This window comes from Dendrobates tinctorius, unplaced genomic scaffold (genome assembly GCF_039654945.1).
Source record: "Dendrobates tinctorius isolate UK_male_01 unplaced genomic scaffold, ASM3965494v1 ptg000049l, whole genome shotgun sequence".
Classification (NCBI taxonomy): domain Eukaryota; kingdom Metazoa; phylum Chordata; class Amphibia; order Anura; family Dendrobatidae; genus Dendrobates; species Dendrobates tinctorius.
This window is the reverse complement of record NW_027361717.1, coordinates 1,379,814-1,395,100: the sequence shown is the minus strand read 5'-3', so window position 1 is coordinate 1,395,100 and position 15,287 is coordinate 1,379,814. Positions and strand designations below refer to the sequence as shown.

The window sequence follows — 15,287 nt, the reverse complement described above, 5'->3', positions numbered from 1 at the left end:
CAGCCGCAAAAGTTGGATAAGTGACACACGTCACTTATCCAAGATTGTGCCTGCCGTTTTTCATTTTTTTCACCCCCTTTTGTACCACCTAACTACAACCCTAACTGTTGATCCCTGCCCAATCTCTATTCATCCACCCCAATCCCCCCAGCCCCCTCTTTTTACCCCGCTTTGTGCCATTTCCGTGTGCACATTTAGCAGCCGCCGAATTTTGATAAGTAACGCAATTCACTTATCAAAGTTCGTGCTGGCTGTTTTCCATTTTTTCACCTCCCCCCCTTTGCGCCACCCCTATGCACACATCCAGCAGCCACTAAATTTTGATAAGTGACGCCGTTCACTTATCATATCTAGGACATGCTGTTTTAGACTTTTTTTCACAGGTATTTTGCTCCCCATTTCCTTTTAGCTTTTCTTACAGGATAGTGTGCACCAATCACTAGCCCCCCCACCACATACACAGTTATAAATAAAGTACACCCAAGCACCATATTTACACAAAAAATGTCCCACCCATCACGTTCCTCCCAACAGCGCTATTCAATGGAAGAGGCATATGCTTTACTTGCCTCCGACACTGATAGCGAGGATGACGATGCGACTTTTCTTTATTTTTCGGATTCTTCATCCTCTTCCTCTTCCCCCTCCTCATCTTACTCCTCGGGTCCTGCAAAACCGCCACGCAGATGCTCCAGGACAGAAGATGAGGCAGCGCCCACCATGCCCGCAGCTGATTCAGTAGACCCTGTGTGGACCTCGCCCCCCGAAAATTACGAGCCACTGATTCCTGATTTTGTGGCAGAATCAGGAATCAAGTTTGACACCACCAGCCTCACAGAAATTGACTTTTTCAAAGTCTTTTTCTCTGAGGATTTTGTTAACCTCATAGTGGAGCAAACTAATTTGTACGCTCGGCAATTTTTAGAGCAAAACCCGCGTTCATCCTATGCTAACTGGTCTCCTGTGGATGCAGTTGAAATGACGACATTTTGGGGCCTGGTCCTCCACATGGGTATCCTGAAGAAGCCTGAAATTCGGCAATATTGGAGTGTTGATATTTTATACAACACTCCAGTGTTCCGATTGGTCATGGTCCAGATGCGTTTTCAGGCCATCCACAAGTTTCTGCATTATAACGATAATAATGCACAGTGTCCCGCACGAGATGACCCCAACTTTGACCGTCTGTTCAAAGTTCGTCCTGTCATCGAACACTTCAACAAAAAGTTTGCTGAAGTGTACGTGCCCCAAAGGAACATCTGCGTGGATGAGTCCTTGGTCCATTTAAAGGGCAGGCTCAGATTCCGTCAATACCTGCCCAGTAAGAGGGCCAGGTACGGAATCAAACTCTATAAGCTGTGTGAGAGTACCTCAGGGTACACCACAGGTTTAGAGTTTATGAAGGAAAGGACACCAGGATTGAACCCCCTGAGTGTCCTCCTGACCTGGGAGTGAGTGGGAAAATTGTGTGGGATTTGGTGCACCCACTGCTGGATAAAGGTTATCACCTCTACACTGATAACTTTTATACCAGTGTCCCACTCTACAAATCCCTCTCTGCGCGAGGTACCGCAGCTTGCGGTACTGTCCGCAAAAATAAGAGAGGCCTCCCGAAGACGCTACTTGGGCAGATGCTCCGAAAAGGTGAGAGCAGGGCCCAATGTAGTGACCACCTGCTGGTGGTCAAGTACAAGGACAAGAGGGATGTCCTTCTCTTGACCACCATACACGGTGATGGCAGCGCCCTCAGCACTGTACGGGGTACCTCTGCACAGGTCAGCAAACCTGAATGTGTGCTGGGGTACAATGAAAACATGGGGGCATTGATCGCTCCGATCAACTCCTCCAACCACACAAAGCTTTGAGAAAGGCCAAGGTGTGGTACAAAAAGCTGGCCGTGCACATCATCCAATTGGCAATGCTCAACGCATTCCTGCTGTCACAATGTGCATGCCCCAGCGATACATCGTACCTTGAGTTTCAGGAGGTAGTGGTTAAGGTCCTGATGTTTGGCACTCTGGAAGGAGCGGGCCCCAGAACTTCCGGAACTGAAGGTGCTCGTATTGTACCAGGTCAGCATTTCCCAGGGGAGGTCCCGCAAACTGGAAAAAGAGGTAAATCGCAAAAAAGGTGCCGAGTGTGTTACAAAAATGGAATACGCAAGGACACTATTTATCAATGTGACACCTGCCCCGAAAAACCTGGCCTGTGTATGAAGGATTGCTTCAAATTGTACCACACCTCATTGCACTACTAAATTACTTTACCGGAAACATTAGATTAGTTGGGGCACATCTAGATAAGTTCCTTGGGGGTCTAGTTTCCAAAACAATGTCACTTGTGGTTTTTTTACTGTTTAGGCACATCAGGGGCTCTGCAAATGGAAAATGACAACCGCAGACCATTCCATCTAAGTCTGCATTCCAAAACGTCACTCCCTTCCGATCCCCGACGTGTGCCTAAACAGTTTTTTCCCACATATGGGGTACCAGCATACTCAGGACAAATTGGACAACAACTTTTGGGGTCCAATTTCTCCTATTATGCTTGGGAAAATTAAAAATTGGGGACTAAACGATCATTTTTGTGGGCACAAAATAGGATTTTTTATTTTCACGCCTGGGCAGTATAAACTTTAGTGAAACACTGGGGGGTTCAAAGTTCTCACGACATATCTAGATAAGTTCCTTAGGGGGTCTAGTTTCCAAAATGGGGTCATTTGTGGGGGGTTTCTACTGTTTAACCACATCAGGGGCTCTGCAAACGGAACATGACACCCGCAGACCATTCCATCAAAGTCTGCATTCCAAAGCGTCACTTCTTCCCTTCTGAGCCCCAACGTGTGCCCAAACAGTAGTTTTTTTCCTACATATGGGGTACCAGCATACTCAGGACAAATTGGACAACAACTTTTGTGGTCCAATTTCTCCTGTTATGCTTGGGAAAATTAAAAATTGGGGACTAAACGTTCATTTTTGTGGGCACAAGATAGGATTTTTTATTTTCACGCCTGGGCAGTATAAACTTTAGTGAAACACTGGGGGGTTCAAAGTTCTCACCACATATGTAGATAAGTTCCTTAGGGGCTCTAGTTTCCAAAATGGGGTCACTTGTGGGGGGTTTCTACTGTTTAGCCACATCAGGGGCTCTGCAAACTGAACATGACGCCCGCAGACCATTCCATCAAAGTCTGCATTCCAAAGCGTCACTTCTTCCCTTCTGAGCCCCAACATGTTCCCAAACAGTAGTTTTCTCCCACATATGGGGTATCAGCATACTCAGGACAAATTGGACAACAAGCTTTGGGGTCCAATTTCTCCTGTTATGCTTGGGAAAATTAAAAATTGGGGACTAAATGATCATTTTTGTGGGCACAAAATAGGATTTTTTATTTTCATGCCTAGGCAGTATAAAATTTAGTGAAACACCTGGGGGTTCAAAGTTCTCACCATATATCTAGATAAGTTCCTTAGGGGGTCTAGTTTCCAAAATGGGGTCACTTGTGGGGGGTTTGCACTGTTTGGTCACATTGGGGGCTCATCAAACGCAACATGGCATCCAATCTCAATTCCAGCCAATTTTAGGTTGAAAAAGTCAAATGGCGCTGCTTCCCTTCCGAGCCCTGCCGTGCACCCAAACAGTGGTCCCCCCCACATATAGGGTATCAGCGTACTCAGGACAAATTGGACAACAACTTTTGTGGTCCAATTTCTCCTGCTATCTTTGGGAGAATAAAAATTGGGGACTAAACAATCATGTTTGTGGAAAAAATATGATTTTTTATTTTCATGCCCGGGCGTTATAAACTCCTGTGAAGCCCTAGGGGGTTCAAGGTGCTCACCACACATCTACATAAGTTCCTTAGGGGGTCTAGTTTCCAAAATGGGGTCACTTGTGGGGGGTTTCCACTGTTTGGGCACATTGGATGCCATGTTGCCTTTGACGAGCCCCCAATCTCAATTCCAGCCAATTTTAGGTTGAAAAAGTCAAATAGCGCTGCTTCCCTTCCGAGCCCTGCTGTGCGCCCAAACAGTGGTCCCCCCACATATAGGGTATCAGCTTGCTCAGGACAAATTGGGAAACAACTTTTGTGGTCCAATTTCTCCTGTTACCCTTGGGAAAATTAAAAAATTGTTGCTAACAGATCATTTTTGTGACTAAAAAGTTAAATGTTAATTTTTTCCTTCTATGTTGCTTCTGCTCCTGTGAAGCGCCTGAATGGTTAATAATCTTCTTGAATGTAGTTTTGAGAAGCTTGAGGGGTGCAGTTTTTAGAATGGTGTCACTTTTGGGTATTTTCTGCCATATAGACCCCTCAAAGTGACTTCAAATGTGAGGTGGTCCCTAAAAAAAACTGGTTTTGTAAATTTTGTTGCAAAAATGAGAAATTGGTCAACTTTTAACCCTTATAACTTCCTAGCAAAAAAAAATTTTGTTTCCAAAATTGTGCTGATGTAAAGTTGACATGTGGGAAATTTTATTTATTAACTATTTTGTGTCACGTAACTCTCTGGTTTAAGGGCATAAAAATTTAAAGTATGAAATTTTCTAAATTTTTGCCATATTTCCGTTTTTTTCATAATAAACGAAAGTTATAGCAAAGAAATGTTATCACTAAAGCGAAGTACAATATGTCACGAGAAAACATTGTCAGAATCGCCTAGATCCGTTGAAGTGTTCCAGAGTTATTACCTCATAAAGGGACAGTGGTCAGAATTGTAAAAATTGGCCCGGGAATTAACGTGCAAACCACCCTTGGGAGTGAAGGGGTTAATCATGACGTCCTTCTCAGGGGTTTTTGTGCCATTGATAGGGGTCTTCAGACCTGGATTTTTCAAAGTTTTATGGACTGGTGAGAAGAAAGTAATTCTTGACAGACCAGATGGATGGATCCATGCCTCGATCAGTAATGTCACAGATCTGGACTTCAACTCAAATGCCAGCGAGGCAGAGGTGGGGTACTGCTATGGGCTGGTATTATTTAAGGTGACCTAGTTGAACTTTTGTTGGTTGAATATTGACTCAAAATCAACTACTGACCATACTGCCAGTTCTTAGAAGACACTTTCTTCAAGCAGTAGTACAAGAAAAGTCTGCATCTTTCAAGAAAACCATGATGTTTATGCTGGACAATGCTCAATCACAGCACCAAAATCTTCACTGCTTGGCTGACAGAAACAGCCTTAAAGATGAAAGAATAATGACATGGTTCCTTTCTCACCTGGCCTAAACCGTATTGAGAATGTGTGAGCCCATCTTAAATGGGAGATTTACCATGAATGAAGTCAGTCACCTCTCTGAACAGTGTCTGGGATGCTGTGGTTGGTGCAGGTGTTGATTGTCAATAGATTATGAAACTTTATTATTATTATTATTATTATTATTATTATTATTATTATTATTATTATTCTCACTTTACCTATGAAAATAAACAATTAAGATGGGAAAACATACTTTTTTAATTTTTTTGCATAACAATTCAACCCAAATTGTTATTCTCATTAGAAAGAAAAAACTGTGCCTTTACTTCCACTCATTTTTAAGGTTTTTTAACCTTTTGGATTGACTGAGAGCACTGGAATTGTTCAATAATAAAATAAATCATCAAAAATTCAACTTGCCTAAGAATTTTGTACACGGATTAAAGTGCCATAAAACCATTTAAGGCTACTTTCAAACTTGCGTTATGAGGCGCAGCGCAGGGCCGCCACTAAGCTCTGCCCCGGCCACCTATGGGTGGATGACGCTGCATGCGACCGGCGTACCCTATATTTAGCGTTGGGTACACTGGCCGTGCGCTAATCTGCTTTTGCCGGCGCATGCGCCGACGTGCACCAAACACAAAGTGTTGCATTTTTGTGCGCTCGGTGCAGCACCAATAGGGCGCATGCGCCAGCAAAAGCAGACTAGCGCACGGCCAGAGTACCCAATGCTAAATATAGGGTACGCCGATCGCATGCAGCGTCATGCACCCATAGGAGGAGCTGACCGGAGGAGGCTCGGCCGGGGGCAGAGCTTAGCAGCAGCCCTGCGCTGCGCCTCATAACGCAAATCTGAAAGTAGCCTTAGACATGAAAAATTCCTACCCATTCATAAAAGGTCATCCTTGAACTCATCCTCCTTTTCCAGCTAAGACCCTGTCTCGTTACTGCCATCTTTCTCTAAACTCCATGAATGGCATGTTCATTATGAATTAATCCTACTATCTCTCATCAAATGCGTATATTTGACTTACTTCCATTCTGGCTTCTTCTGCCTCCAAACTTCCTCAACCAAAGTCACTGGTCTCTGCTCTGCTATAGCCAATTCACATTAATCTGTACTTCTTATAGATCTGTCTTCTGTTTTCAACATAGTCTACTCCCCCTGTAACAAACTCCTTCAATCCTTGACATCACAAACTTCCATGCTGCTGGATCTTATATCTCATTATCTCATTAATAGAGCATCTAGATTCTCCCATGCAACACTACCTTGTGTCACCCTCTCCCTGTTTGTGACCCTCAAACTTTTTTCCCTAAAGAAGTGAGCCTCTTTCTCTTGTTAATGTAGATTTTCTTGCACAGCACTTCTGTCCATAAAATGTCTGCTAATGGAGGAGCATGTCACCAGATCAACCCATGTCTAGACTGCTCTAACATCCTTCTCTATGACCACTGATCTAACATTTGCACCTCTTCGAACCACCAGCAACTTTGTTGCCCTGGTTAGTTCATCATTCCCTTCTTTGCACCTCTGCCAGGAAGTTATGACACTTGGAAAATGGGAAGAAAAAGTCAAAGAATAATCCTTAAAATTGGCCATGGCTTTAAGGGTTCAATTTGTAGTTTTTTATTGATAATAACAGAGGGCCATGCTAATGGGACTAATGGAAAAGGGGAAGATGGAGTTTAATATTAAATACACATTACAAGTAGAAAGATATCTACCTTAATTTCTAACTCAAGATCTGCAGCACCAGGGGGAACATGTAGCACTAGACACACAAAGCTGATGGGGCAATTTTATTTCACATTTGGACCTCCAGTTGAGAAATGTCCTTTATTCAACCATTACGTTCCATTTATCTTGCATAATAAAATGCTATTGAATATAAATGGAAAGGAAATATATTAAAGAATGATAGAATGCTGTGCATGGCTTTGAAATGTATCTAGCCACTGAAGGATCACCGTCAGGGCTAACCCTTGCTTTGAAGGTGCAGAAAGTCCTTTGAACTCACTCACACAATTGGCCCTGATGTTTTAATCATGACTTTATTATAATCTCAGGTCAATGCTTTTGTTTCCTTTAGCAGGACTGTCAAATATCAAATAGAGAATAAAGGCAAAACCTTGGCGATTTCTCTTTTTTTCTCTTTTCAGACTAAAATATTATATTTTTAGTTGACTTTAAGGTAAATAATGAATTAAAAATCACACTTTTTTTTGTAAAATCTTGAAAGACCCATTATATTTACCTATGCATCCAGAGGAACATTTCTCAGCTGCAGATGTCTCAGGGAATAGTGATTCTTTAAATGTATGTATAATATATATGTTATTTTCATTGGTATAGGGTTTTACCATTTCCTGATCTAATTTCGACCTTGCCATAAACATTCGTACTTTGTGTATAAAGTGGACACAATGTTCACAAGAGCACCATATCCCTTTTAAATAGTTGATCTGTGGTGATGCCGATAGTTCAAACCCTTACCAATATAATATTAATGTCCAATTCTAATGATAGGACATCAGTTTTATAATCCAGAAATATCCTTTTATACAGATATTGTGCTACTGATCTCACCATCGCTATCTGAAAATCCAGGAGACTCATTTATAAAAAAAATGACATTTTCTTGGAGGATTTTAACATGCCTCAAATATGCACACCTTACCATTGCTGATTAAAGTCTGTTAATTATGCTCAAGGTCTCTACAGTGCAAAACAGACAGGGGCTTTACAAATGAAGTAAAAATTATTATGCTCCTCTCAGCCCTCACCTGCCTTCACTGACAAGATCACTGCCGGCTCGCTTCCTCCCTCCAGCTCCGGTCTCCTTTTTTGTCTTCAGTCATCTCCACTCTTTGGCTCCTTCAGTGCTCACTAGACCTCATGCAATGTCATGATGTTCTTCATAACAAATAGAATATTTTACAGCTGATTTTTCAATAAAATATAAAAAAAAAGTTTTATTCCATATCATAAAAGTTAGCGCTCACTATTCCAAGGCCATACGTGGTGAAGTTTGCTATGTGGTTCAGGCAACAAAAAGTCCTTAAAAGTTGTTGTCAACTATTAGGACAATCCGTTCTTTCACTGAATGTTTTCCCCATTAAAAAAACACTTCTACTTACCTACCATCTTAGCGCTATTCTAGAGGTGTCGACACTTGTTTTTAGGAGACTCACATGAGCACCAACCAGCACTGGTGTCACTATTCCTTCTAATTAACAGGAGGTGAGATCTGCGACTGTCCAGTCACTTTGCCTTGATTACTTTAACATCTAAAGTAGGGTACAGTGAGGCTAGCGCTGATTGAGTACACGGCTCACGTTACAAAACATACTAATGTGAGCCCCAGGAGAGCGAATGCCTACGCCGCTGGAACAGCCCTGGCACAGGAGGTGAGTATAGGTATTTTTATTTTAATGGAGGCAAACCATTCAGATGAGGAAGGGGTTGTCCTAGTAGCAGACAACCCCTTTTATTATAGCTGAAATACGTAGAAAACTGTATCATGCTTGAATCATTGTGAGTGCCAATTTGAGTGGCCACAAGGGGTATAAGTGGCATTTCTGTGCTGAGAATGATTAAAAGCCTCAACCATTGTGAGCTGGACTACAACTGTTTGTATGATGTTCGTCACCCTGCAATGTCAAGACTTCACTTAACACCTAATCAGGACCTTATGAAAGAAAAGATTGGAGCCGGAATAAGGAATTATACTATTACTGGGTGAGGAAACAACACTCCAAAAGCGCAATGCTGTCTCATTTTTTGTATGGAATAATGCTGGTTTTGTGGTAGAAACGTAGGGCTCAATTCTTTAAAATATTTACGCTAGTATTTTGGTTATCAAAAAAAGGTTGCACTCTATCGTGCTAAAGTATGTGAAATATATGAAATATGAATAGCAATACGGCTTTTGAAAATTAGGAAAAAAATGAATGAGACACTTTGCACAAAATTTGGCCAAATAATGTCTGCCCATGAACCATCGTCAAGGTGGTCTCAAAAGACTGATGGGTCCCCAACCAATGTGAATACCTCCCTTAGGCAGATGTCTGAATTCCTGGGTGAATGTGGACACCTCTCTCAGTAAAGCCGGCATTTATAGGTAGGTAGGAACCTGTTCTAATTAACATCACCACATGGTAAAGGGCTGAGTGCTCGGTCAGTTAGCAAACATACAAATGACAAAAAAGGATATGTCAGTCAGTTTTTTTGTTGTTGACAGTATTTTGGTGTAAAAAGTTTTGAAAGGTCGCATCATTTTGGCGCAACTTGAGGGTGAGCTAAATTTTGGCGACTTTAGACATTCTTATGCCATTTTTGACAAGCTCCAACAAATTGGGCTGAAATAGGTCAAGGCAGGACAGTGTGTGGAGTAAAGAGCATGTCACACTAAGAGATATCGCTAGCAATATCGCTATAACTAGTGACGTTATAGCGATATTGCTAGCGATATCTCTGTGTCTGATACGTACCAACGACCCGCTCCCCCGCTGGTTATCGCTGATCGCGCGAGAACGTTCAGGACTGTTTCTCGTCATCAGCTTCCTGCGGCGCTTCCTGCTGTGACAACGAGCGACGCGTGGAGCCGGGCGGGAGGACGCAGTATCGCCTGGTGTGACAGGTAAGTAGCGACCCCCGTCCCCAGCGATGTCGCTAGTGAGATCTGCCTGTGTGGCAGCTCACTAGCGACCACTTAGCGATGTACCAGCGATCCTGACCACGTCATATCGCTGGTCGGGATCGCTGGTACATCGCTAAGTGTGACAGTACCTTAAAAGCTAGGGTAGGATTTTTGGCGAGGCACACCCAGAATCATGAATCAAGATGAATTGGGCCCTAAAAATCTTTCAATTACAATTTCCTCTAAGCTGATCCTATTTCTTTCTTTCTTTCTTTCTTTCTTTCTTTCTTTCTTCTTATCTATCTAAAACCCAATATCAGCGTGTAAATTGCATATCTTTTTCCTGCTATTTTTGACTTTTTATCATTCTGTTCTGTGGCCACATTATCAGGCTTTAATAGTTTAATAGGCTAAGTAATACAGTATTTCTTTTTAATGCATTTATTTTAATGTTGGCAAAGTACTAATAATATCTTAAACATATGCACTTGTGCTCTGAGCAAGAAAATATGATCCCAGACACTTTAATTATTTATGAGAGGTATATATTTTTAATACAAGAAAAATATTTATTTTTTCATAATAACAATTGCAGTGTCTGTGTGTGAATATCGGTGATATAACGGTAAGCCAAAAAGTAAAGCACCAGGTAGATGTCCAAATAGAATGGTTCGCTTAAAATGCAGTAATTTATTGAGTACCCTAGCACAGTTCACTAAAAAACTCAAATGACTGTGTAGCATTTGTTATTTTAAAGTGCCCTGCTAGAATGGTATAAATGCTGCAACATATAGTATATGATTTCAGCATCAGACTACATATGACCAGCATTTTTTGTAGTTTGTATCCATGGAAAAGCACAAGAGTAAGGATGGGCAGAATTGTGGATGTTCGGGTCCGTGGGGTTTGGCTGAACTTTATAAAAAAGTTCAGTTTGTGTACCAAATGAATGGGGGGCCCAATTATCCAGCGGTTCCCACACTCTCATCTGTGTGACGGTGTGGCAAGCATCATCTTTGATCAGCGTTAAACTTTCTGATGTTACATCAGGTCACAGCACCGCAGTTCCTACGCTGTCACACAGATGCAGCTGTGACCAGCGGTAAAAAGGTTACCACCGGTCAAGTGTGGGCTGATGACTACAGTACTACTCTCATCAGCATTCTCCTGGTCTTGCTAATAGCAACAACAGCAGACTGCGCTGATGAGAGTATTCACAAGCCGGCACCTGTGCATAGAGAGAAGTCAGATGATTTTCATCCTCACCAGGTCTAGAGCAGGCTCTCCGATGCTGTCCTGGTCTATGTGCTTAGCTGATGACCAGTGATGACAGCGATGTCATGACTACAGGACACACCATCACTGCAACCAATCACTGAGGTCAACATGCCTGTTGATGTAGATGGGACAAGCAGCATCGCTTAATGATTGACTGCAGCCATGATGTACTCTATATTTGTGACATCAGCGCTGCAACCAAAACATAGAGACTGAGGTATCATCAGAGAGCTGGAGTAGGAGGATAAGTACCATCTGATTTTATTATATTTTCTTGGTATTAGCCAATAGAATGGAGACACTTGAAAGTGAAAAAACCCTTTAAGCTTTTGACCATTCTTGACAAATATCGGGCTGTATAATTATGGTACATTTTTTAATTTATTTTTTAGGTATTTTTTCACCAAAATAAAGCCCGATTTAAATTGCAATTTGTTTTTTGTTTTTGTAAAGCATTAATAAGAACCCTTTTTTCTTTTATTCCTAGATATTTAATAACTTAATATTTGACATCATATTGTTTTCTGTTATTGGCCTGCAATTTAATCATCGTATAGAATACCAAAGTGCTTCCTGTTTTAACATTTTAATTATAAACAGTCATAATATATTGGTTCCTCTCCATATTCTGATACATGAGGATATGATTTCCCCTGATTAGCTAATGGTACATGTTCAGATCTTGATAATTAAATGCAGTTTGAAGGCCTTATTAACATAGTAATTAGCATGGAAACATACAGTGCTTAAGTGGTGTGACCATTCATGAAAAATATAGTTGAAATGCACTGATTAACTGAGTGACAGAAGCCTTGTGGCAGTGAAAGCCGCTGACTTATTAACCCTGCTGTAATTTATAGAAGGTTTTATTTTATGGGTGAAAATAAACTAAACTTGTCCTTATAAACTGCTTTTGTGCAGGGAAACCTTCAGGCTGTGTGCCCACGTTCAGGTTTTTTCACATTTTTTCACTTTTTTTAGTGTTTTTCCTTGAAAAAATGCTTAAAAATGCATACATTAAGCATCCCATTATTAGAATGCATTCCGCAATTTTTCTGACCATGCTGCTTTTTTTCCCACAAAAAACGCATTGCGGAAAAAAACGCAGAATGTTCATTAATTTTGAGGAAAATCTCCGGTTTTGCCACTATGTTCATTGAATTAGGATGCTCCAGAAAAAAACACGGAAAAAAAATGCAGATTTCCTTCAAAGGAGTCCGGTTTTGTTCAGGAAAATTCTACATACATGGGCACATAGCCTCAAGCTGTCCACACACAAGAGATAGTTCATGGCTGAGCTTTCATTTGGCAGACGGCTATCTGTCCCATGAAAGCAAAACGATCAGGTGTAAAAATTCCAACTGGTTTATCCTTCTCTCCACCAATCAGGAAAGAGGTGAGAGGCCCCATACATGTTAGATGGTCTGCTAGTCATGCTGAAATCGGCAGTGTTGGCCGACTTTCATCTAACGTCTATCTTAAGGGTATAACAAACTGGGCAATTGTGTGGACACCCAGAAGAAACACAGTTTACCTTTTGATTTCTTCAATAAGCTTCTTAACTATTTTGGACAACCAAGGAAATTACAGTTAACTCTTTTCCTACCCTAGATCACTAGAAAAGTTAACACTAATAGAAAGGGATGGGATTGTTAACTCTAAGTTAACCAGGCCCTGTTTTAAATTAAACTGATCTGACCCTGGCCTGAACACTTACTTTGTACATATGACTATGTTGACATAATTGGCATACCTATTATAGATGGGCGGAACAATCAACAGAGACTCAAGTTCGAGTTGAGTTTCCTGAAATTTTCAATTTCAAACACTTTGAGATTTGATTCGCAGTTTGCAAAAAAAAATCTTTGCCAGCGCCATTTCCCACAATTGATAGGCATCAGAAAGTGGGCAAAGATCTTTTTGTGTTACATTGTGGCTTTCTCATAATGCTCTGTAGCTATGACTTATAGCTGATTATCATACCTTGTACCTTGTACCATGGAGGTCAGTACTGAGTGTAACGAATGGAAATGGAGGCACAGATGTTTAAGTGTACATTCGTTTATAGCAATTTTCGTGGAACCACAAGACCACTGCTGGAGGGCTCCGAAGGGGGCGTAACTGAGCGAGCCCCAGACTTCCATAGTAAGACCCCTCAGACAGGACTAGATTGGGAAGCCTGGGGGACACAAGGTGCTACCTCCAGTTAGATCCCGGACATGTGGAAGCTGACTTGGCTGGACTGGCGGGCTGGCAGGAACCGCAGATGGCGAAGCATTTGGCAGAGGATTAGCAGCCGAAGCGGATAGCAGGCAGCAGCTGGCATGGACCGGTGCAGGTGGTACTGGCATCATCCTAGAAGACATGGAAAGGCACTGCGGACACACTGAGGAGACAAACCGGAATTAGTGGGATGCAGACAGAGTATGGCTGCTCCTGGACACTCTCACCAGCAGTCATACATGGGTAAGATAAGCGTCCTGTACTAGCGGCCGCTATTTCATGATATGTCCACTAGACTTGCTTTATCCCTCAGCACACTGGTGCTGAGTGAGATATAGAGTAGGTTGCCCGCTATTAATATTAATTCGATTTGCACTATTTTTTAATAAATTTGCAAAAATTTCTACATTTCTTTTTTTTTCAGTCAAGATGGGGTGCAGAGTGTACATTAATGAGAAAAAAATGAACTTTTTTGAATTTACCAAATGACTGCAATGAAACAAAGAGTGAAAAATTTAAAGGGGTCTGAATACTTTCCATAACCACTGTATGGTTAGGGGAATAAGTGGAGCCAACCTTGTGAGCAAAGGGAAATTCCTCCAGTGGAACCTCAGTGATATGACATGGAAAAAAAAGGATACAGGGATATGGCGCTTCCACCACAGGATAAGAAATTAAAATAGGAGTAGTGAAGCAATTTTCTTCCAAGAAAGGTGATATTTAATTAAAAAAATAAAAATAAAAATACCAATGCATTTTGGCTGAAAGACAAACTTCTTCAAGTGTGACACTCCTTCTGTAGAGTGTAAGCTCTTATGATCTGTGTGGTGTCCCCTCTCTCTCTCTACAGGAGAGAGAGAACTTTGTTGCCGGTAAGAGTTTACGCTCTACAGTAAAGTTTAAACTCTTATGATTACCAGGTTTTCTCTTTCTTTCTTTCTTTCTTTCTTTCTTTCTTTCTTTCTTTCTTTCTTTCTTTCTTTCTTTCTTTCTTTCTCTCTTCTGTAGAGTATGAACTCTTATGGTCAGCCAGGTTCTCTCTCTCTCCTGTAGAGTGTGAGCTATTATAATCAGCATGGTCCTCTCTTTATTGTGGAGCATATGCTCTTATGGTCACCAAGGTCTTCTCTTTCTCTTCTCTAATGTATAAACTTTTATAATCAGCACAGTTCTCTCTCTTTCTTTCCTCTCCCCCATGTGCACTTTCCAAGAAATTACCAGCTTTTCATTATTGGGAAACACATTTTTTGAGGGAAAACTTGGCTGAAGTTAAAGATCCGCTAATCTCTAATACCTATAAAAGATGTTATAGGTTTGGAATTGGATAAACCCTACTGAGATGTGGAGGGACAATGTTATAATCGCTTTATTTATTGACAGAGATTATGCTGCAGCTTCCCTCTCATATATCTTTCTTCATCTGTATTTGCTTTGTTGCATTATTTAGGATTATTATGGGTTTGACAACAGAGAATTGTGAACATTTATGAAATGCCTTTTGGCAGAGAGAGAATTTCTGCAGACTGAATTTTAGAAGAGACATAGAAAACATGCTGCTGCCCAAGTCTCTTTTCTTGTGCCTGATGCAAAGACTGCATACTATAAAATAATGTTGAAGGCTACAGGGGACCCCTTCTGCATTGTCTAAATGCCCCCTTAATGTTAAAATTATTTGGACGTTTCTTCCAGGAATAAGAGTGGTGATTTCATGAAGAATAAAAGTATTTTCTATAAACAGATATATCAGAAGAGTGTACAGATTCTGTCTAAAGGGAATCTGTCACCAGGCTCTTACTAAAAAGCTGTGTGTCATTTTCTGGACTGCTTGATGTATTTTTGATAAAATCACTGATTTATCAACAAGAGATTATCACTAAAGGATTAACAAACCTGCTACCAGGTAGTCCTCCTTATTCATGAGCTCTGTGTAACTCCGCCCCCA

The 15,287-nt window shown here is 41.2% G+C and overlaps 1 protein-coding gene across 1 annotated transcript in view; it reads left to right on the top strand.

The window, feature by feature from the left end:
• The window catches only part of SNTG2 (syntrophin gamma 2), a 977,025-nt gene that overhangs the window by 519,449 nt on the left and 442,289 nt on the right, over positions 1-15,287 (top strand). The gene's annotated exons all lie outside the window — the stretch shown is intronic.